The 24,865-nt window shown below is 45.5% G+C and overlaps 1 protein-coding gene across 1 annotated transcript in view; it reads right to left on the bottom strand.

Annotated features, from left to right (window-relative positions):
- Positions 1-24,865, bottom strand: part of BICRAL (BICRA like chromatin remodeling complex associated protein) — a 95,696-nt gene that overhangs the window by 60,024 nt on the left and 10,807 nt on the right. Inside the window, exon 3 of the mRNA XM_045800694.2 lies at positions 11,236-11,500. The gene's annotated coding sequence lies outside the window, so the exon portion shown is untranslated. The remainder of the gene's footprint in view (positions 1-11,235; positions 11,501-24,865) is intronic.

The following is a 24,865-nucleotide window of genomic DNA, read 5'->3' on the forward strand; positions in this document are numbered from 1 at the left end:
GTTTTTATTTTAAGTCCTAGAAGAAATACTTCCAAATCAAAACCACACAAAAATCACTTTTACTCTCAGTAATCAGGAGAAAAAAAAATCTGATTTTTTTTGTGTGTGGGTAACAGTCTCTACATGGAAAGAGTTACTTCTAAATTTTAAGACATATCTCCACATTAAAAAAATCATCTAGTATTCTACTTCTTAGGTTACTTCCAGTTTAAAAAACTAAAACTTGCTCTAGAAAACTTTTCTTTGATGTGAATTCTAACTTTGTATGTAACAAATGTGTTTGTCAAACACGAAGATTTTAAATTTAATTTCTCAAGGGACGCCTAGGTGGCTCAGTCAGTTAGGCACCTGCCTTTGGCTCAGGTCATGATCCCAGGGTTCTGAGATCGAGACCCGCATCCGGCTCCTTGCTCAGCGGGAAGGCCTGCTTCTCCCTCTGCCTGCCACTCCCACTGCTCATGCTTTCTCTCTGATAAAATAAATAAAAACTCTTTTAAAAAAATTTAATCTCCCAAAATGGCATCCAGGTTTCTCCAGTTCTACCGTTTACTGAAAAATAATTTTTTTAGAAGATTTTATTTTTATTTATTTTTTTAAAGATTTTATTTATTTATTCGACAGAGATAGAGACAGCCAGCGAGAGAGGGAACACAAGCAGGGGGAGTGGGAGAGGAAGAAGCAGGCTCCCAGCGGAGGAGCCTGATGCGGGGCTCGATCCCTTAACGCCGGGATCTCGCCCTGAGCCGAAGGCAGACGCTTAACCGCTGTGCCACCCAGGCGCCCCTAGAAGATTTTATTTTTAAGTACCTCTACGCCCAATGTGGGCTTGAACTCACGACCCTGAGATCAAAAGTCACATGCTCTACTGACTGAGCCAGCCAGGAGCCCTGAGAAATGATTTTTGGGGGGAAAAACAAAAACCCTATAAACCACCCTAATTTATTTTATATTCATAAAACTATCAGTTATACTTCACTGAAACTACACTTGTTCAACAAGTCTGACTTTTTCTTTAAATTCAGGGGAAATGCTTAGGGCTTTAAAACTTATTGCTAAAAATACACTGATGGGAGTGGCCCTAACGTTGTAAAAAATTTCCTAGGAGCACTAAATAATTCTAAAATAAAAATTTAACCACAAAAGCTGATTTATCTTTTAAAAAATTACAAGAGTCATATCTGAAATATACTGCAAGCAACTTTTAAGGATGGTTGATTCTGAGACATATAATAGCCATCTTCTTACTCCTTAGTTATGGTCACAATATTTCAGTCCACATAACGAATTTTGAAATTCTCTCTGACGTGACACTTACCACAAGATTTTGAAATTCTTCATCTCCCCAGCTGAGGCTTCCCACTAATACGCAGTGCTAACACGCTGGTTCTCATTGGGCGAGGAGGACAGTTCTAGTTAGTACTCGCAGCCTTGCATGGAGAACTCACGCGCTTCCTCCAACCGCTGGGTGAGCCCCACGAGGTTCAAGAGCTGCAGGCCAGCCCCGGTGAGCTCAAATCTACAGTGAGAACGCCTCATGATCTTTTACTACTGCTGCCTCTCAGGGCTCAGCTTTCTCGTGCTTTCTCGTACAGCCAAAAAGAAAAAAAATTTACTTCTGACACGTTATCTTACTGGCCACACTTAGTAAATACGGCCTACGTCCTGATCTACAGTATGGCCTCTTTAAAAGAACGTCTCCTTAAAGTGAACCACACTTTGCGCGTCTTAAATACTTTCTTCCCCAAATCTGTACTTCTAATTACTGTGCTTACATTGACATTCCAAGCAAGGGAACAACTTGAGCTGCACCATATCATCTTTAATTAAGGTCCTAAGTGTTCTCTTTTCTGATTAGGACTTTTTTTCAAGTGAAAGATATGATTCATAATCTCTGATTGCTACCAAATATAGAGCTAAAATGGTCCCCATGTTTGACTCACCATACTATGCAAATAAAAACTGAATTATCTGCAGAAAGAGAATAATTGCTTTGACCCAGATAACTATCACCAGAAGAGACTCTTGGTTTTTGGGGGTTTTTTTAATCACAAGTTTTATTTATCCATTAAAACACTACTTTTTCCTTCTCCTCCTATTGAAATAATGGTCATCCAATTTTAAGATAAAATGTTCAGCAGGCAATCATCTGTAGATTAAATTTATACACAGGCTTAATACCAATGGCAAAACGTCTGATGCAGGGACCTACAGTATATATTCTGATCCCGCCTCCGACCCTTAGTAAAGCAACCTTGGATAAGTTATTTATCCTCGGTAAACCTGTTTCATTATCTGTAGAGACAAAAACTACCTCCGGGGTTATTATGAGAATTTAATAATATTAAACACCCCTTAGGGCCTGAAATAATGTTAAGGTTTAACAAATACTATTTCTCTTTCCCCCCATTTTCTTCCTTGTGAAAATGTTTCAACTACAGCTCAAGACATAAAACATAATTTCTGATGATACAAGGAAGCATCCTGGATTTTGGTTGAATTGAGACAAGCCTTTTCTAAAAAGACAATACGTTGCACACCTCATTCCCTTACATTCTCACATTCGGGGTTTTAAATTTCAGGTAATACAAGTGTTTAATGTGTTTGCAAGACAGCCAAAGAACCCACAAAACCAGAAAATGTTCAACTTTACAACTTTATTAAAAAGAAATTTATCATTAAGTCACAACCAGATAAATTAGAGTCGATGAGGATTAAGAGGAAGGGGTTTAAGATCTGGTACAGTGAGGTCTCAGGATCTTTTCCTGAGCGCAAGCACAAAGCCCCCAGCTGCTTGTCCCCAAGACCTCTTTCTTCCACTTTCCCATACAACATGTGGACCACCCCCTGAGCTCTCCTGAACTGCAAGCCATCCCCAACAGAGCCACAGGCTGGGCTCCCACCTCCACGAAGCAAGGTACCACATACGAGGTTTCCATTGTAAGGCCTTCCTTTAAAGTCCACATCCCACTCCTTTTCTGTCAGCTCTCCCACTTCCCCACACTCACTTAACAACCCCTCCCTTTCTGCCAGACCCCTCACTTACTGTAAATTCCACTTCTACTCTAGAACATTATGGACCACGGAGAGAACCACTCCTTGCAGACAGATCTGGTATGTTACTGAATTCACTTGCCTCATGGCAACCAAGCACCATTTCTTTTGTCCATTTCCCCCCACAGCTGATACATTCCACAAATTTACTCCTCCCTCCTTAGATTCAAAGCCTTTTGTCTCTGCCCCTGACAATGACCTTGCTATCTTCTTGGTGAAGACCACAGACATCTATTTTGAACCCTATCATTAACCCTGTTCTCCTTTTCTCTAATTTCACTTCACTGTTACTCTGTAGGTGCGTTGGGGAACAGAGGACCTTATGAAAAGGTGAATGACATCACTCAGAGGAAAGAATGCAGACGGAGGTTGAGGGGAGCACTACACACTTCCACTTGGTATTGTTCGAATCTTTTTTTTTTAAGATTTTATTTACTTGACAGAGAAAGAGAGAACGAGCAGGGGGAGAAGCAGGCAGAGGGAGAGGGAGAAGCAGGCTCCCCGCTGAGCAGGGAGCCCAATGTGGGGCTCAATCCCAGGACCCTGAGATCATGACCTGAGCCGAAGGCTGGCGCTTCACCAACTGAGCCACCCAGGCGCCCTGGTATTGTCTGAATCTTTATTTTATTTTAAAGATTTTGTTTATTTATTGGACAGAGAGAGACACAGCGAGAGAGGGAACACCAGCAGGGGCAGTGGGAGAGGGAGAAGCAGCCTCCCAGCAGAGCAGGGAGCCCGATGCGGGGCTGGATCCCAGGACGCTGGGATCATGACCTGAGCCGAAGGCAGATGCTTAATGACTGAGCCACCCAGGTTTGAGTCTTTAAAAAATTATTTTCCATGGGGCGCCCGGGTAGATCAGTTGGTTAAGCATCTGACTCTTGGTTTTGGCTCAGGTCATGATCCCAGGGTCATGAGATCGAGCCCCAACTCAGGCTCCAGCTCTGTGCTCCTCTGCTTGAGACCCTCTCCCCTTCCCTCTCCCTCACGCTATGTGCATGCTCTCTCAAAACGAATAAAAATCTTTAAAAAATGATTTCCCCAGTACTTATTTTCTCCCTCCTTGCCCGTAATCTACTCATCACCCACAGAGATGAGAATGTGTAAGGCACTGTAGGTCTCAACCTATCTGAAAGAACCTCCCCTTTGGTTCCTATCATTTTACTCTACCTGGGTTGTCGAACTAGTCAGCAAATGTTTATCGAGCGCCTGGCTTGTTTTAAATGCTACGCTGAAGGGTCAGAACAAGTCAGTGAACAGGGAAAGAAAAAATATAAGGTTTGTTGGTCCCACTCCAGAATCTCTAGGTGACTTCTGCACACACAAGATTGGGACCATGGTAAGTGGAGATGCTCTCAGCCTCAGGAATTTAAGATTTGATTTTTAAAGTTACTTTCTTCCACAGAAAATACAGTACTCTGCAAATAGTCCAAGGCAGTGTACAAATAACATCTGTACCTGCTACAAATGTTTCGAAGTCAACTCATTTTTATTGCGGTAAAATACACGATGTACCATCTTTAAGTGTGCGGCTAGGGGGCCTTCCGTCCATTCACACTGCTAAGCGGCTGCAGCCACTACCCGACTCCAGGATTTTTCATCAGCTCACACTGAGATTCTGTACTCATTAACTCATTTTTTATTAACCAAGAATGATCTTCATGGTTAACCTCATGGCCCCCACCCCCATTCTCTTCTCTTGCTTTCCTGGTACCCAGCGGACACTCCAAGGTTCCTCATTTTATTTGCCCCCTGCAACCACCTTCAGGTCCCTATCTTCTCTTTTCTTCTGTCACACTGGGGTGGGGGTGGGGCGCGACTCCAATTCTGGTCAAACCAATCTTGCCCTGCCTGCTTTTGGCTTCCCTTGTAAACGGTGGATGTCACTGGCAGAAAACCACTCAACTAACTGGATCGACTGGTTTCAAATTCAGACCCGGGAGTCTGAATTCACAGACAGTCCTGTAAGCAGCAATCCCTACCTCGTTTCCCATTGACTTACTTCACAGTTCTGCTGTCCAAGGTGAGAAGTCCTTCTCACCTCAAACCATCCCCACCCCTCCTCCCTTAACTGCTGGCCTTGCCTAAGACTTCACTGAGAACACAGAACGTAAAGCTCTGTCTTCTACCCCCACCTCAACACGTCCTTGCACTGTGCCCATATTCTCTGCCTTCTCTCCTGCTACTCAGAAAGTTGTTTTGCTCCCACCAAAGGCAAATCCTCTTCTTGTGTTTTGAAGAGCTTCTCATCTTAAGAATTCCTTTGGTAGTATTCTCTCTCTTCTGCGTTAGTCTCTCCCTCCCTATTAGATATTCTGATTAGTCTATTTAAAAACGCTCTTCTAGGGGCACCTGGGTCGCGCAGTTGTTAAGCGTCTGCCTTCAGCTCAGGGCGTGATCCTGACGTTCTGGGATCGAGCCCCACATCAGGCTCCTCCACTAGGAGCCTGCTTCTTCCTCTCCCTCTCCCCCTGCTTGTGTCCCCTCTCTCGCTGGCTGTCTCTCTCTGTCAAATAAATAAATACAAATCTTTAAAAAAATAAAATAAAATAAAATGCTCTTCTATTCCCCATCATTTAAAAAGCACGTCTTTGACCCCACCTCACTCTCCAGCCACTGCTGTGCTGTCGTTCTTTTCACAGCGAAACTTCCCCAACAAGTGGGGTCCATTCACCTCACCTCATCCCATTCTTAGTGCATTCCAATTTGGCTTCCAACCCCATTTGCCACAGAAACTACTTGTCAAACAGCCACCTCCATGTTGCCAAATCCTAGTGGTCACTTCTTTATCCTCATGTTCTCAGCAGCATTTGGCAGAGACCATTCCCTCCTTCTTGAAAAGAATAATCCACTCTTCCACTTTCATGGCTAAAACTTCTGTCTCTTTTGCCCAATTCTGAGCCACTAGAAGTGTTTTATGGTTTGATTTAAGGCTTCTAGGATCACAAATGATCTCGACCAGTTCCGCGCATACCATCTGTATTGCTAGTGACTCCCACAATTGAAGTCACTCCTATCAGTCCAATTTGAATACCCACTGCCTACCTGACTTTTCATTTGGATGTCTTGCAAGTGTTTCAAAAACGTAACAGGTTCCACATGGAGCTCGTTACCCACCCCTCCCTACCTGTTCTTCCAGTCTTCTCCAACCAGCAAATGGCGCCGTCAGCCACTAAGGCTTAGGCTAGAACCCTGAAGGCTCTCTTGACTCCTTCCTGTCTCCACAGCCAAACCATTTAGTAAATACTTCTGATTCCACCTCCAAAACATATCTGGAACCCACCATCCACTTTGCTCCATCCCCACTGCCACTGTTTTTGCCTAAGATACCATCAATCTTGAGCTGGCCACTGCAACAGCCTAACTCCCCTCTCTGCTTCCTTCCTTGCTCCACAGAACGGCAGTGATCTTTAAAACCCAAAACATCACTGCCCTGATGAAAGCCCTTTAATAGCTTGTCACTTTGAATAAAATAAGACCCCAAACTCCTGGTACAGCCTAATACAGGAAGCCCCAGAGGATCTCTCAACTTCCGTCTCATTCCATTCTCCTCTTGCCTCTCTCTGTTCCAACACTCATGCCCTTCCGGGCCTTCCAGGTCTTTGCATTTGTTCACAGGCTAGCGTTGTCTCCCCAGCTTCTCACACAGCTAGCACAAGCTCATGTTTCAAGCCTCAGTTCAAATATCACCTCTTCAAAGGGATGTGCCTTGACTCTCACTAGCCAAAACAGCCATGCCCCATAGCACGCCCTTTTAGATCTACCAACTTATTAGCTTTTTACAATTTTTCTTAATCTGTAATTATCTTGATTATTGGTGTTTAACTTATTTCCTATCTTCCCCACTATAAATTCCATGAAGGCAGAGATCTTGCCTGTTTTGAATTCCACCAAAGGCTTTATTTATTTATTTATTTATTTATAACGTAAACTCTACATCCAATGAGAGGCTTAAACTCACGACCCCAAGACCAAGAGTCGCATGCTCTACCGACTGAGCCAGCCAGGTGCCCCCATTAAAGGCTACTTTAAAATACAGAAGCTATACCTCCTGTCTAAGCCAGGTTTATTTTAGATTTCCCCTTCTTTCAAGCTTTATTGGATTTTAGTTCAAGAATATAATTGCTTTGGCATTTACCGTGAAACACAAAGGGAGAGAAAACACACAGGACAGTCAAAGCCTAGACCTCCACCTGCCTACTAATCTAGACTGGACATGGACTGCACACAGGTATTCAACAGCTGTTCTTTTTTTTTTTTTTTTTTAATGATTTTTTATTATATTATGTTAGTCACCATACAGTACATCCCCGGTTTCCGATGTAAGGCTCGATGATTCATTAGTTGTGTATGACACCCAGTGCACCATGCAATACGTGCCCTCCTTACTACCCATCACCGTCAACAGCTGTTCTTTATAAAAATTTTCAAATGTGGAAGGAAAGAGAAATGTAGACATATGCAAAGATAATATAATTTCGTCATCTGCATCAAAAACCAAAGTTTTTAACCATTCCCCCTAGCAATTACTAAACACAACAGTGATTTGAGAATAAAGAAAGGAAAGCACAAAAGATATGGTTCTTGCTCCAGAGAAGTTAATGATTTCATCACTGACTTGGTTCTTTTTGGTCAGGTCAGCTATTCATCAAGTGCTCTGGATGTTTCTTTCTGACCGTCTGTGTCCTGTATGCATACTCTGTTCTTGAAAGGGTCTCATGTTTAGAATGATTTCACCATCTTACTTCCCAAAACACAAAAGATACCGTCACAATTCAAAATTCTGAAAAGAATCCTTTCTTTCAAGGATTTACCTCTAGTTTTTTTTCCCCCCAGGGTCTTTTCTACCCTATTCCTAATTTCTATCTCAATCCTAGATTCGATTCTATTTTTGTTGCACAGCTGTCTGGACTAAACTAGATGGCCCAGCTGGACCTAGACGCCTGTGTGTTATATAACTTCTCAGCAGAATGAGATGTACTTGTGAATATGCAGAGATTTTAAAGTCTTAGAATAGCTAAACCTTCTCTCTGTAAGAAAATAGTTTTAGTAATTTGATAAATGGCAGCTAGAGGAGAAAAATAAATGTGAGAATGAGCAATAAACTGCTGAAACTCAAAACGATATGGGCCTCAAGTCTCACACTCCAATTCAAAAAAGAGCCAGCAGCACAACACGTAGTGTAATACAGCGATATTCCAAATGTGCATCTGTCACAGTGGAATCACCTGGAGAGATTTAGAATAACAACTCCCACAGTCAGATTTAGGGGATGCAGGGTGGGCCAGAACTTCAAAACTGGGAGTTAGGGGAATCGGAAAGTTGAAAGTCAGAAGCTTGAAAGTGAGATTGCCTAACACACTAGATGTGTTGAACACACACACACACACACACACACACACACACCCAACCGGCCTTAACAGATAATGGGGAAAAAAGGGATGTTACAAATCTATGTTTAAAAGTATCTCCCCCCCGTTTGCTTCTGAAACTCAGATTTGGACACCACAGCCGTGGAGCCAAGAACACGGCTTTTGGGATCCAATGTCAATTCTACCATTTAAAACAGCAAGACCTAGAACAATTTGTGTATCTGGGCGAACTAGTTCCTCCTCTGGTATAAACAGATAATAAAATCAATATTGCAAGACTGATATACATAGGAGTTAAATAAAGCACCAGGCACATACATACAACAGTGTCCAATATACGGTAGGTCTTATTAAGGCATCTAAAACAGCCACTATATATATTGTGTTTATAAGCACAAGGACACACCTACTGGTGCCACTATGTTACTTTTAGCCACTGGAAATTAACTACTTACTTTCCATCTCTGTGGACTAGAGAGCTGTTTTAGGGACTTGTTTCCTCCTCCCAATAATCTTTTCAGTAACAACTGAAAACAGTTAAACCCCCCCCACATGTCCTCATACAGAGCTCCAATAGGACAGATACATACTTGTATGGGTGATTTTAAGGAAACACTTTAGGGAGTCAGGGAACTGAGAAGCCTTATTATGTTGAGACAGAGCAGACACAAAACAATACAGGGCTTTTTTAGAAAGGGAAAGGGGAAAAAAGTCTCAGTTTCAAAGCGAGTTTAATTTTTCAGATCAGAGTTCTAACAAACTGTTCTAAGTCGCTACTACTTGGAATAATTAAGATGAAAGCCAACAAGATGTTTCAAATCACTGGAACCCATAAGCTTCCCACAGTTTGACCATATCAATGTCTCCCCAAAGTTGTTTTATAATAAAGCAACTAAAGAAAGAAAACTAAGGTAGGGTGCCTACAGAGAACCGTGTCACTAGAAGGCAGACACTGTCCTCGACTTTTTCTTGCAAATTTGTACCCTGGTTTGACTCTACTCTTGAAAACTAATTGGAAGAGGATGAAGCGAAAGCCTCCATGCCCTGCCCCCAGCCAGGTCGGGGAAGACAAAGCCGTCCAGTTTTAGACCCTAGGAAAGACGACCAGAACCCCCCTCACCTCCAGTTTTGACCGAAGGGGGATGCGGGCTCAGAGAGGGAACCCACCAGCTGCAAGGCCCGACCCCCAAACCACTTCTTCCCGCGAACACAGGAGCTGCGGAGCAAGGCACCGCCGCCCCGGCCCCTTCCCGCTCGGACCCGGCCGCCTCGTCCTTTGGGTCTGGGGGCCTGGGGAAGACCAAGGCTACGCGGGCTCGGCAGCCCGGCCCCATTTACAGAATCCCACACCCTGAGCGTAGCTCCCGGTTGCCCCCGACCTCCCCGCGCCCCGGCCGGCGAAACGTCCACGAAGGGAGCCGCCCGCGCCGCCAGGGAAGATGGCGCCCGCGGAGCAACTGCGCCACCAGCCCTGGCGACGGGCCAGGCCCAGCGCCATCTTAGCGCCTTCCAGCCGCACCCCCCCCCAAAGATCCCGCATTCGGGGCGACTCGGGGGGGCGCGAACCGCGTCGGGCCCGCGCGCTCTCGGCCAAAATAGTGCCGCTACGGCCTCTAGTCTCTTCGGCTCGGCCGCGCGGGCCTGGCAAGAGGCCCCTGGCTGGGCCGCGGGTCCTCGGCGCGGCGCGAGAGCTCGTCCGGCCCGGCCGCGGGTCGTCGGCGGAGCTTCGGAGCCAGGCGGCGAGGCGAGGGAAAGGCCAGGCTGCCGGCGGGCGCGCGCCGGTCGCCCGGCCGGACCGGGCCCGGCTGGGGCGGGCGGCCGGCTCCGAGCTCTCGCCGCGGCCGCCCGCAGGAGCGGCGGGAAGGAGGAAGCCAGGATGAAAAAAGAAACCCGGTCTCCGCCGCCGCCTCTCTCCCCACCCTCTCCCCTCCCCCTCCCGAGACGCGGGGTCCATTTTGCCGAGAAGAAAGAAAATGCGATTCACACCCAAGAGCTGCCGAAAGAGAAAAGAAATGAGGAGGGGAAAACCGAGGGGAGGAGATTGGAAAAGCTTATTTTTCTTCCTCGCCCGCCGTCACTCCTGGCCCTCCCTGCCCCCTGCTCGCGGCCTTGCCGCGCCGTCCTCCCCTCGCCGAGCCCCGCTCCCTCCTTCCCGGCTCCCGGCGGCTCCGGGGGGCGGAAAACACACTCACACTCGCTCACACAACTAATTTTAAACCGGCTCAATCAATGAGTCATTAAAAGGCTTCCCTCCCCTCTCCTCCCCACCACCAACCGCCACGCCACCCCCCTTCCCAGGCTCTCCCTCTCCCCGCTCCAGAAATTTGCATCCGCGGAAAAGGGAAAAAAAAAAAAAAAAAGGCGCCGGGGCCCCCACCCCGCCGAGGCGCCCCCAGCCCGGCCCCGCCGCCCCCTGCCCGCCCGCGCCCCCGCCCCAGACACTGAACTTGGTCTTCCCGGGGCCCGGGCGGCGCTGGGAAAGGCATAAACACTCGATTCCCCTTTTCTCCGTGTCCATTAAACATCCACCCACCACCACCATCACCCACCCACAAACCCACCCCCCCCAAAAAAAAAACACAGCCTTAGCCAATAGCTCTCTGGGCTGAAACCTAATATCCTGGTTTTGGCAACTCGGTGTTTAATTTGCTCCTCTTTCTTTTCTGTCTGTCTGGAGATAGATCTCCAGCCCCCCCTCCCTCGCTTTTCCCCTCCCCGAAGGAAAGAGGCAGAGGAAGGAGGTTGTGTGTGTTTTTTTTTTCTCCTTGAAATTTTTATCACAAAATTATAATACACTCAAAGGGAAACTCACCGTCATGAAAAAGCAGTGCCTTGTCAACGGGGTTTCTGCGCCATCGCACCAGGGGCGGCGGCGGCGGCGGCGGCGGGCGCGGGGCGCGGGGCGCGGGCGCGGGAGCTCCCGGCCGAGCGGCGCCGGCCACACGCGCTCCGCTCTCTCTCTCGCTCACCCCCGCGCCGGGCGGCGGGCGCCCGCTCCCCGCGCCCGCCCGGCCTTCATGCTCTGCGCCCGGGCAAACCGCTCGCCTGCTCGTCTACCTCCAAACTTCGGTTCTCGCCTAGCAAAAAATGTGGAGATTAGGGTTTTTTTAATTAAAAAAAAAATTTTTTTTTTCAAAAATCAAGCTCCCAAGCTGTCAATTCTGTTTCCTTTGGGATTCTTTTTAACTTCAGAAATGTACTGGTTTATTCAAGAAACAGGTTTATTTGGCTTTTTTTTTTTTTTTTTTTAAGGTCTACAAGATGCGTTCTATTCTCTGCAGGCGCCCTGTATACACACACACACACACACACACACACACACACACACACTCCAGTTTTATCTCGACGGGGGATGGGGCGCCGGGGGTTAAAAACAAAAAACACAGTATTTGTTTAGAACTCTGATTAGAATCAGTAAATACCTTTTTTGCATATGCTTTTTTTAAAAGTAAAACAACACTTTTACTTAGTTATTTGGCAAATAACTGATTCATGCTAACTTTTAAATGTACTAGGCTTTCCTTTGCAACACCCTCTCTTTCCATTCCAGAATGCTGTGAAACCTTATCTGTGACATCTGTAAGTCAGCACTAAAAAGAACAGAAAACAAAACAAAACACAACTTTAGCGGCCAAGATGAAGGTGAGGAGCTGATTAAGTCACTGGAAACATCCAATTCCTATTGCCTTCTCTTTATGTAGATATCCTTTATCACCACCAATATTCCAAATATGTGGAATTTCATCACGTGATCCCCAGTCTCAAAAAGGGAGCTACCCAATCTTTTAACACTCTTTGATGAAAGCATATAATTACCACCCGGTTTTAATCTCAAATCTCAAATTGTTGAGAGGTCTCCATAAACCATCTAGCCCTCAGAGCGCTTATGTAAACGTTAATTACCATAGTGTGGATTGGGAGGGGTGCCTTTGTGTCTAGGTTAATTGTATTTACTTTTCCTGTAAATGCCCAAGAAAATATAGTGAGGGTCTTGTTATCTTTTAAATAAACACCAAGGGCAGGTAAAAGATGAATTGTATAAGAATGTGACTCAGATTTTAAAAAACTACATATGTAAGCTCCAGAAATCTTCTAAAATTATTTTAAATTAGTTTGTAATACATACAGCAGTGGGAGTCCTGCTGATAAACAGCATGTTCAGACCCATGTCCCCCAGGTATTTGGTGAGTTTTAAATCAAATTATCTCTAGATTTAAATTATTAAAGTGAAATTGTTTAGTTTCTATATCCCCTTAGATCTAAAAAACACAATAGTGGTACACCTTGTTTGCTTTTATAAGGATACTGTAACTATACTGTATTGCCCAAGATAAGTATGTCAAGGTTGGCATACAATGTTGTCATATTCAAGATAGAAAATCTTTTTAAAAAACAAACCATATCTTGCTCTAGTAACAGCTGCTCTGTCATTCACAATGTACGCTTTGTATTTGGACATGCCTTAAAAATATATTCAGTGATTTAGTATCACATAGTATCATCGAGGTGTTTTCTCAGAAAATGTGCTTCACATTCAGCCAAGGCCTTCCTGGAACAGTAGTCTTTGCATAAATTAACATATTTCTCCACACTTGACAGTTGGACCAACCAGTTTTCTAATTGGCTTGGGAAATTTTTAAACATGTTTTAAAGTGCTCTTGGATTGGCTGAAATTTAATTATAATACCCATTTCGAAGAATTACATTTCAAAAGAGTTCATGGATTATTCATTGCAATTAGGACCTACCAAGCAAGTTATACAGCTGTTGTTTCACAGCTCCAATGAAATATTAATGGTTTTCAGAAAGCTATTCTCCCAAGTCACCCAAAACCCCAAAGACACACAAATTTGACTTTGACAGATCACCAAACAAAAGTGAATTTATATACTTATAATAAAGAGTATAGGGCATTGCAGGATTTTTAAAAGAATGTCCAAATATAAGAGCACTGACATTTCCTGGATGCCTACTAACCACCTAGGTGCTTATATACGTTATCGGATGAACCTTCCCACAAACCGGTAGAATAAGGTTTAATCAGACTGACTTTGCAGCTGAGGCTCCCCATGGTTTCGGTAATTTGCCTGATGTCATCAGTCTAATACGGGGTGGTGAGGGAGCCCAAGTCAGGTTGATGCTAAAACTCACCCTCTTCAAGGCCTGAAAAGGATCTTGGGAACAAGCAGTCCTCCCTGTTTTAATATAAACAGAGTTCAGTACTGTGGCTAGGCAGACGGGACAACTGTCTAATTTGTGACGACCTACTTTGAGAATGCCAGCTGCCGAATCTAATTTTAAATTTTGGGGCGTGTTGCAAAATCCTGGGACAGCAGTGGGGAGAACCGCAGATTCACCAGACACCATCAAAACTGACATTACTTAATACTATAACAAAACAAAAGCTGCTTTATTTTTTCCCATGTGATTAAAAAAATTTTTTAAATAAGGGATATGCCTTTGTACATAAAATTTAAAATTATGGTTTACCTAAACAGGATTTTGGTATCCGAATACGAGATCAGGAAACTTTTTAAGAGGAAACGTCTTAAAATGGTTTGATTGTACACAAGTAACTTTAATAGTATTGCCTGTAATTTAATTATGTACGATTGAAATGGTCATTCCTATGGTTCCCATCTGCGTGTGTGACTCAGAACGAAAGAAGGGCAAGCGGACACACATACACACAAAAAAGGAAGTAATTAAATTATAATTGAAATGTTCTAGCATGTGTTTGGGCGTCCAAATAAACAGGCCCAATGACTACATAACACCAGTCGAAATATATCTGTTTTCTGTCTTTTCCCTCCGTAAGTTCCCCTTGGTTGGTGGGCCATTCTCGGACAGGGAGGAAAGCAGATGCTGAGATTAAGTGGTGATGCACGTGACCAGATGTGCCCCCATCACGGAAACACCAAAATATACCAGATGAGTTAGTAAATGCTCTGTATAGTGTATGTGAAATAAAAATGGAAAAATCGCCAATGTGCATAAAGAAGGTATATACCTTTATTCGTACTCTGGAGGTACTTACACTCTGGGGTTTAAGTGCACTAGCTCTGTACGCAGGCTGACCTGGGTTCAAATCCCATCTTTGTCACAACCAGGTGTGTGGCTTTGGGCAACTCACTTTACCCTTCAGAGCCTCAACTTCCTCATCTATAAATCGGGGTAATTATAATTATGCTTGAGTTATTTTAAGGATTCAGGAACTAGTGCATGCAAAATGTTTAGCAAGGTACCTGAAACAGGACAGGTCACAGTATTTAGCTAATATTATATTGTCTTATTTTAGTTATGCATCAGTAATTTATTTTAGCATGTCCCTTGTAATTTCCCAATGGCAATCTCATATGATTCAACCTAATTATCTCTCTCTTATGTTCCCTCCCAGATAGAGAGCTCCTCAAGGGCTTTCTATTCTCTCCGGGCCTAGCAGAGTACTCTGTATAGAGTTAGCTCTCAGTCAGTACTTGTGGGATAAAAGAAAAACAGCCCAGTCCACAAGATGCATGAGAACACAAGAAATCAACCTATATCTAGAGCCCTGTACATGAAGGGAGTGCAGTAAGTCTCCCAGAACCACATAAAACCATTGCCCAATGGATCGCCGGCACAAGAGGCTCATGGTTTGGAGTTCTTCCTCCCCCTCCCCCTACGCCCCACCCTCTCTCGCCAGAGTTCTGTCCTTGCCACTTTTTAGCCCTGTGGTCTCTTTGCCCACTTTTCAAACTTCTCTCACCTCTGTTTCCTTATCTGTAACACAAAGGTAATAATACCTGTATCTCAGGTTGGTGGAGGGAGAGTTAAATGACATTAAGTATACAAAATCCTTGCTTTAGAACCGGATATATAGTAAATATCCAATAATAGTTACCCTTGCTGTTGTGACTGTTAATACTATCATTAGAAGTACTTGTTTTCAAACCAATGGTAAACAAGCAGTTTATTGGAGTGATTACAACTGTTTTCAAAACCTTGCCTCCATTATTTGATAGATGAATAGAAACACTTTAAATCATCTTTGTAGAGACTAAGGCTATTCTAGTCATGACATATTTCAAGTTGGTTATTTTCCTTGACAGATTTTAAAAAAGTCTGAACTCCCACAAGCTTCTAGTACAAGGATAAAGAGTATAACAGAACTGTTAAAAAAAAAAAAAAGAAAAGAAAAGAAAGAAAAAAAGAAAAAAAAAAAAAAGAGGCAGTCAGCACTCCCACCGGCCTTGCTGTCTTACACGTCTAGCCTGCTTCCCCACCGAGTATGAGAGGGGGAGGACAGTCATCAGGTTATCATGACACCACATGTCAGCGAGGCTGGAAGGCACGGCTGGGAGGTGTCACTCACCAACTCCCCAGCCCCTCTGATGCTCTGCCAGAACTCCTAACCTGTCCCACACAGAGCACGCCTTCCCCACCACCATGCCCAGGAGCAGAACCGGGCTCTCCTAGGCTTCAGGCTGCTAGTATAAAGCGCCCTCAGGCTTTGCTGAGAAAGTCAGCCTCTAAGATAGGAGTCCCATGTAAAGCGTCCAATAAAGGTCAGCGTCCTTTCTGAAAATGAAACTACTAAGAGGTCAGACATCTGATAAGGAACCACCCCTAAAAGATGACTTGTATATACCAGCGGAAGACAAAGAAATCAGGAGGCACTCAACAGGCACTGAGATACGTCCTCAACGTGGAAGAAAATACCGAGGGAGTGTAGACACTGTAACCTCCACAAGTATTCTGATCATTGAAGAGCCACATTCTTATTTGAACACAGGAAAGCTAATCAGGCATGTTTAGAGCCCACATGCGACACCCCTCAGACCATACAATTCTCTCTCACCTACGTCTTCCTACGACCGCTTCCATTCCCAGGGATTCTGATACCAAGAAGGTGACACCCTGAGCGAAGAGGTAAGTACTCTTGCACCTGAAAAGGTTTCTATATCCCCTCACTGTGTATCCCCTCACACACCAGTCAGCTAGCAGGTGGGTGTATGAATCAATCTCTTGGGAGTTAGATGAACTGCAGTCAGGTCTAAGACAATTAGGAGGTGGTTCAGAGATGGGCAATCTGAGCAAAGGAAACGTACGCTCTGGAGGTATCGTTCACGTGGGGCATGGTGAAAGCTTGAGGAGTTATTCCTGCCCTGTCCTAGGGTAAAAACCCAAACTCAAGTAATCCTCTCCCCTTCGGACTTTGGTCTTCCCTCTAGTCTCTGTGTTCACAGACCAACCCCCTAGATATTTTAGGGTCCTCTACAATTCCTTCTCATTCTCTTACTTCCCTTAGCCCACACAGCCCACCTCCCAAACCTCCCTCAAATCCAGTTCCTCTTCTCCAACTGCCTTCCCCTCACTTCAGGTCCTCATCTCTCTCTTGCCTGGCCTCCCCATTCCATCTTCTATCTAAATTACTGCGAAAATCACCTTGCACAACCCCAGCAGCTAGTTGTGTCACACCTCCGTTAGCACCTCACTGCCCAGGGAAGCTTATCAGAAATACAGATTCCCAATGCCAAACCCATTACCGGAGGCTTGGCATTTCTGCGGAGAGCTGAGGTGCCAACACTTATATTTTCAAATGGCCCATGAATTACTCCACCTGCCCCCTCCCCCAGGAGCACCTCCAGTGGCTCCTCTCCCAGTACCCTGCAGTGAAATCATGGAGGACAGCCTGCCCCTGAACAAACCTGCCCAATGCAGGCATAAGATTTTCCCTCTGCCTTGAATGCCCTTCCTTCTCTGGGGCAAGTCCACCATTCTCCAAAACCCAGCTCAAATGCCACCTCCTCTGGGGTGCCTTCCTCCATCCCCTACAAGTGGCTTTCAGACAACTTTGCCTGAGACTCACTCCCAAGAAACAGATTTCACATTACCATACAACAAATATACAACTAAAACAAAGGTTTCAGAAAACGATACCTACACTTACTATGGAGGTTGCAACTTGAGATCCACCTGACCCCTGAACAACATGGGTTTGAACTGTGAGGGTCTCCTACATGCAGATTTTCTTATAACCCTGTAAATGTATTTTCTCTTCCTTATGAATTTCTTAGTAACATTTTATTTTCTCAAGTTTACTTTATTGTAAGAACACAGCATATAGGGGCACCTGGGTGGCTCGGTCGGTTAAGCGTCTACCTTTGGCTCAGGTCATGATCTCAGGGTTCCGGGATCGAGCCCCCCATCGTCAGGTTCCCTGCTCAGCGCGGAGTCTGCTTCTCTCTCTCCCTCTGCCCCTCCCCCTGCTTGTGCTCGCTCTCTCTCTCTCCCTCTCTCAAATAAATAAATAAATAAATAAATAAATAAATAAAGGCTTAAAAAAAGAAAAAGAATACAGCATATAATACATATGACATATCAAGTATGTGCTAATCGACTGTTTATGTTATCAGTAAGGCTTCCAGTCAACAGTAGGCTCTTAGTTTTGGGGGAGTCGAGTTATGCATGGATTTTTGACTAAGCAGTAGAGGGTGTGGGGGAGTTGAGGTCCCTAACCCCCATGTTGTTCAAGGGGCAACTGTATTTCTGTCTATTCTATCTCACTTTCAGAAGTGCTATTAAGCCACCTTGTAAATGGATTTCATGATCCACTAATGGGGGTGACCCTCATTTGAAAAATACCGCTTGAAGGGAATGAATGCCTCCTTTCTCTATGCATGCAATACATACCTCTATCATACTATTTATCATATTCCGCAGTAATTATCTGTTTACAGTCTGTCTTCACCCCTCCTTTCCCTCCCCCAAATATGCACACACCACAACCAAGTCAACATATCCTTGGGCAGTGACACAGCCGTTGACAGATGCAGAAATGAGCATACTGGAGAAGGAATAATTTAATTGTTTTTTTTCCCTCCCATTTTCTGGTTAGGGCTCACAGCATAGTCTATCAGCAACTCCCAAGAGGCTGGGCCTAGGAATCACATTAGCATCAATTCTTAAGTTAAAAGGAAACAGCCATTGTATTTCAGCACCATTGAACCAAGGTGTCACTTCTTCTCCCCCTGAAAAATAAAAACCACAGAGAGGCAGAAAACCAGAAAATATTTTGTCAGGTTGCTAGCCTGCCAAGATAGTGCAAATGTGGGCAAACAAATCTCTTTCTTAGATACTTAGCAGCAAGTATTCAAAAACCTCAAAACCCTCCTTCCATACCACTTCAGAAAGGAACCCCCCTCCCGGGGGCGGGACCCACAGACCTTTCTATCTGTGCTGCCCGAAGCTTTCCGTTTCTCACTAGGATGTCCCCAACAAAACAAACAAATGACAAAAGTAGAAAAAAAAAAAAAAAAAGAAAGAAAGAAACCAGAACAGCTACAACGAACGGCGGGAAAGAACCTGGGTGATGAGTTCCAGGGCGAAGAGTACCTGAGCTGCATGCAGGGGTGAGACAGTGGCCCGCAGGGGGAGGGATCCTGTTTCTGCAGCACGTGGCTCCAGCAACAGGAAACCCACGTGCAAGGACACCCCCCACCTACACACCGCTGGTTTGCAGCACCTGTCATGTGTGTGATGCTAATTTGCTCCACGTCTTGGTAAACATATTTGGAGAGACTTGATGAAAATGTACTGGGGACTCCGGGAGCTGGCCCTAGAGCAGGCTGGAAGGAGGAGGGACAGTCACCAAGTGAAATGCTCTGAGGGCCAAGAGAAGGCGGGTAATTCTATGCCAGAAGAGAGGGGAAGAGGAGACACTTTTAAGCTGGGCTTTAAAGGACGCATAAGAGTTCTTTAAATAATGTGGGGAAAGAGAGGAGAGAGCTCCAGGTAGAGGAACTTTATGTGGGGCTTTGTAGCGCATGGCAGGGAGTCTGGATGATTCTTTAGGCTGTTGCTTTTCATATTATAGGTCACAATTCAATAGGTTGTAAAATTCCTGAGATTGTGAACAGCTTTCACAAAAAATGAAAGAGCCTAGAACAGAAAATATCTGACTATATCACAGGTAGTAAGGTAGTGTAAACTTTTTTGTGAAATTTGTTTTCATTATAAACGTGTCTATACCTGTGTGCTGGTTTGTGATGTAAGATAAATAAGACAGGAGGATACAATGTACAGCATAGGAATATAATTAATACTATGTAACAACCTTCTCTGCTGGCAGATTGTAGCGAGATTTATGCTGGTGATCACTTCATAATGTATATAAATGTTGAATCATTGTCTTGTACACCTGAAACTAATATAATACCATATGTCAACTACACTTCAATTAAATATGTGTGTGTGTGTGTGTGTATTTCTTACTGCGGCGGTGATTAAATTTTTAAAAATTTTTCATTATTTTTATCGCAATATGATTGACACACAATGTTACATTAATTTTAGGTGTACACCACCGTGATTCAACAACCCTCTATGTTATGCTGTGCTCACCACAAGTGTAGCTGCCATCTGTCACCACACTCTATTAGCACAATACCACTGACTATATGCCCTACGCTGCGCCTTTCATCCCTGTGACTAAGTCTTTCCATAACTGGAAGCCAGTATCTCCTTTTTTTTTTTTTTTTAAAGATTTTACTTATTTTTTTGAGAGAGATAGAGACAGCCAGCGAGAGAGGGAACACAAGCAGGGGGAGTGGGAGAGGAAGAAGCAGGCTCCCAGCGGAGGAGCCTGATGTGAGGCTCGATCCCAGGACTCTGGGATCACGCCCTGAGCCGAAGGCAGACGCTCAATGACTGAGCCACCCAGGCACCCCTGGAAGCCAGTATCTCCTGTTCTTCTTCACCCATTTTGCCCATCCCCTACCTCCTCCCCTCTGCAACCACTGGTTTGTTCTCTGTATTTAGGGTTCTGTTTCTGCTTTTTGTTTGTTTATTCGTTTGTTTTATTTTTTTAGATTCCACACATAAGTGAAATCATATGGTATTTTGTCTACGCTTAAGTAAAAAAAAATGTATTTGTTCCTGTGGTGGCGATTAAAATTAAAAAACAAACAAACAGGGGAGCCTGGGAGGCTCAGTTGGTTGAGTGTCTGCCTTCGGCTCAGGTCATGATCTTAGGGTCCTGGGATGGGGAGTAGTCTCAGTGGGGAGTCTGCTTCTCCCTCTCCCTCTCCCTCTGCCCCTCCCCCTATTCCTTCTCTTTCTCTTTCTCTGTCTCTCTCTCTTTCTCAAATAAATAAGTAAAATCTTAAGAAACAAAAACAAACAACCCCCCCAAACACCTGTCTAGGCAAAAAAGGGGTGCCATTTTATTATTTTATTTTATTATTTTTTATTTTTTTTAAAGATTTTATTTATTTGACAGAGATAGAGACAGCCAGCAAGAGAGGGAACACAAGCAGGGGGAGTGGGAGAGGAAGAAGCAGGCTCACAGCGGAGGAGCCTGATGTGGGGCTCGATCCCAGAACGCCGGGATGACGCCCTGAGCCGAAGGCAGACTTTTAACGACTGAGCCACCCAGGCGTCCCAGGGTGCCATTTTAAATAAAAGACTGCTACGAACAGATTTGAATTTTACGAGGATAAGTGTGGTGGTAGTGTGAAAGATGGCTGCACAGAGGTGAAAGAAAGCTCAGGGGACACATGGCGGTGTGTTTTTGTAAGGCTTCCCCTCACTAGACAGGGAGCCCCTCAAGGACAGAAACCCGGTCACATAGCTCTGAATTCCTAGCACCCGCACACAAGTAGGCACTAAACAAATGCTTGACTGAGTATGGTGAGTCCCGAGTATGGCTAATCTTCGAGATGACTCCCAGGAGCCTCACCCCTTCGTATTCACCTCTGTTTACCCCTCTCCCACCGGGTACCACGGGTGGTCTGTGGCTAACAGAACATGGCAGAAGTGATTGCCGACCACTTCTGAGGGTAGGTTATAAAGGCTGCAGATTCTATCTGAGGGGCTGTCTCTGGATCACTCACTCTGGGGGAAGCCAGCTGCCCCGACCTAAGGACACTGGGTCTGTGCAGAGACCCGTGAGGCCAGGAACTGAGGTCTCTAGCCAACGGTCAGAGAGGCCCTGAGCCTTTCTGCCTATTGTGTAAGCACATCACCTGCAAACCCAGAGAACAGCTGGATTACAACCTCCTGAGAGACCCCAAGGCAGAAACTCCCAGCTAAACTGTTCCTGGGTTCCCGACCCACATAACTGCTTGTTGCTTTAAACTGCTAAATTTTGGGCATCCTGGCTGGTTCAGCAGGTAGAGTGTGTGACTCTTGATCTAAGGGTTGTGAGTTTGAGCCCCACATTGGGTGTAGAGATTACTTAAAAAATAAATAAAAATTCAACTGCTAGGGGCACCTGGGTGGCCTAGTCAGTTAAGCATCTTCCTTCAGCTCGGGTCATGATCCCAGGACCCAAGGTCCCGGAATCGAGTCCCATATCGGGTCCCTGCTCAGGGGAAGTCTGCTTCTCCCTCTCCCTCTGCCCCTCCCCTTGCTCGTGCAGGCATGCTCTCTCTCTACCAATTAAATAAATAAGATCTTTTTAAAAAAATTAAACTGTTAACTTTTTTAAAAAAAGATCTTCTTTATTTATTTGTCAGAGACAGCACGCAAGAGTGAGTAGCACAAGCAGCGGGAGCAGCAGGCAGAGGGAGAAGCAGACTCCCCGCTGAGCAACGAGCCCAATATGGGACTCGACCCGAGGACCCCAGGGATCATGACCTGAGCCTAAGGCAGACACTTAACAGACTGAGCCTCCCAGGCGTCTCAAACTGCTAAATTTTGAGGCACTTTGTTATACAGCCATGCACGACTAATACACTGGGTTATTCATAAAGTCTGGAAGAGCTGACCATTAATACCAGCATACTAGAGTTATCCGTTGCTTACCATCATTTCGTTTTTTCTCAAACAATCTATCACCTCACATCTTCAGCCTAACTAGATTATGGAAAGGCCAATGACCCAACCTGGACCAATCGGATCCTCTCTGCTCATGTTAGCACTTGGGCCACAGACACTGGCTCAGCTGTGGGGAGCAGACAGTATGGCTGGAAAGACTAAGGGTGAAGGCTGCCATTTTGGAGCAGTTATAATGGGGCCCATGCAAGTGGGTAGGAACAAGAAGGCAGTGTGTCAGGGAGAAGAGATTCTCATTGGGTGCGGAGGGAGGGAAGAGGGGTGGAGAAAGTGCCTGATGATATTCTAAGCCCCATGAGGCCTGGCTGCCTTTCTAGCACTTGGATTGGAAGACTCTCCTTCCTTAGAATGATTCCCCATTTTACTCGCTCTCCTATGAGTGAGTTCTCTCTCTTGCAACCAAAAGAGCCTCGAATATGTTGCCCACCAGCCTCTATAGCACTGGCCAGGGGAGCGGCTGCGGCAGGCCGAGTACCCACCAGAGACGAAGCCTTATTGCCGCACAATAAAGCCACAGATTGAGTAAAAGGTACTTCCCGCCCATCCAACTCCTTTTGCCTTAGCTCAATTTTCACCAAGTAATCCTTTGATTATTAATGTGCATCAATTTTAAAAGTTATGTTCTGGCCAGCTGACCTCATCACTCCAGTGGTTGGGTAGGTTCATGCCCATTATAAATTCACAGACTGGCTCTCGGTACAAATCATTCTTGAGTAACCTCCACTTCATTTCCACTGGCCTCGGTCAAGCCCTGTCACTTAGCCAACGAACCATGGCGGCAGCCTCCGGAAGGGAACCTCCCCGGCTCCAATCCATTCTCTTCAACTCCTCTTCCAATACACAAATCCGGTGCCTCGCTCCCTGCTCAAAACCTTTGATGGGGCCCCAGTGCCTTCGGAACGACGACGGTGGGCTCCAGCCCATTGCCTACCTCATCCCTTTCTGTTGCGCTCTTCCCACATGGTGTTACTCCAAGTTCCTCAAATTCTACTGGTGCCTCCCCAGCTCTGCTCATGTTCTTGCCAGGGCCCAGCATTCCTTTCCCCGGGTACCTCCCCTTCCTGCTCACTTTCCCTCAGCCCCCTCTTTGGCCCATTCCCTTTTCCCCTTGTACATCCAAAGAACTTGCTCCCTCCTTTGTAACACACACCGCAGGGCTTGACTTATAATTAGTCATCTGCATTTCGATCCCTGGGTCATGAGCCTCAAGGAGGTGAGGACTATGCTTCGTTCATTTTTATAGCCCCCCTCACCCCAGGACCAACATAGCATCTTGCACTGATATGCCAAAGGAATATTTACTGTTTACTGTATCAAGGCGCCTGGCTGGTGTCGGGAGGGAGCAGGCACTCGACAAATGGCCACCAAATTGATCACAGTTGGTCGGGGTAGTATGGACAAGTTCTCCCTGGACCTAATCACATTTAGGTGAGGCGCCCACCTAGCCCCGGCTGTGCAGAGCTGAGAAAGCGGAGGCAGGCTCCTGGTGACATCTGGGGTGCAGCAATCAATGCATGAATCCCAGCCCAACTTTTTTGTGAAATAAAACCGAGGCACAATTTCGCATACCCTGATAAGCTAACATGCTTCTCCCCTTTTCCTCCTGTTTCTACATGGCAACTGTGACTCGCAGGCCTGTTACAAAATGCTCGCTTCAGGTCAAAAGCACTGGAGAATGGGGAGGGGTGAACCCTTCCCCTTCCAGCTATCCAGTTTATGTGTTTTAGAGAAAGGGCACATGAGTCAATCCATCAGTGACTTTATTGGAATCCTTTCAAAAGAGTCAGCATCCACATGTGAAAGTGGAAGCAGATTCTGGTCCTGATTTGTCCATTGACAACCCCTGTCCTGTCCCCAACTGTTCCCTCCCCTCCAGAGTTGTGCGAAGGCCTCAGCTCCCAGCAAACTGGAGACGGACAACACGGAATCCTAAAGAGCAGAACCACTTCAGGTAATCTCAGAGAACTTTACACAGTCATGCCCAAAGCCGCCGGTGAAGAAGCACTAATCCATAAGCAAAAACCAAAACAAAGGGGCGCCTGGGTGGCACAGCGGTTAAGCGTCTGCCTTCGGCTCAGGGCGTGATCCCGGCGTTGTGGGATCGAGCCCCACATCAGGCTCCTCCGCTGTGAGCCTGCTTCTTCCTCTCCCACTCCCCCTGCTTGTGTTCCCTCTCTCGCTGGCTGTCTCTATCTCTGTCAAATAAATAAAAATCTTTAAAAACAAACAAACAAACACAGCCCGTAGATAGAACGTATCATTTCTCCGCTTTTTAAACAAGCAATGAAAATGTCTACACACTAAGTTTCTGTCTTTCAGAGGGTATACAGTAAATGAATACTGCCTCAAATCAAAGCTCAGCCCACAGGCTCTAAAAAGGCAGCAAAGCATAGGGCACAGACCCCTGACCACCGCCAGAGCGACCTTCAGAGACCTCTAGGAATCGCCAGCTTGTGGAACATAAGGGTACCTGCAGCGACTTTGGCTTTCTGGGGAATCACACCTTTGCCAAGAAGCTGTCTTTCCTGGCGTGTCTTCACATCACCACTTATACCCAAGCTTTACCTCTTACTTCATGGTCATTCTTCAGATGGGAACGAACTTTTTATTGCCTTACGGGAGATATG

Source organism: Ursus americanus, chromosome 29, assembly GCF_024610735.1.
Source record: "Ursus americanus isolate L20-20 chromosome 29, mUrsAme1.1.p, whole genome shotgun sequence".
Classification (NCBI taxonomy): domain Eukaryota; kingdom Metazoa; phylum Chordata; class Mammalia; order Carnivora; family Ursidae; genus Ursus; species Ursus americanus.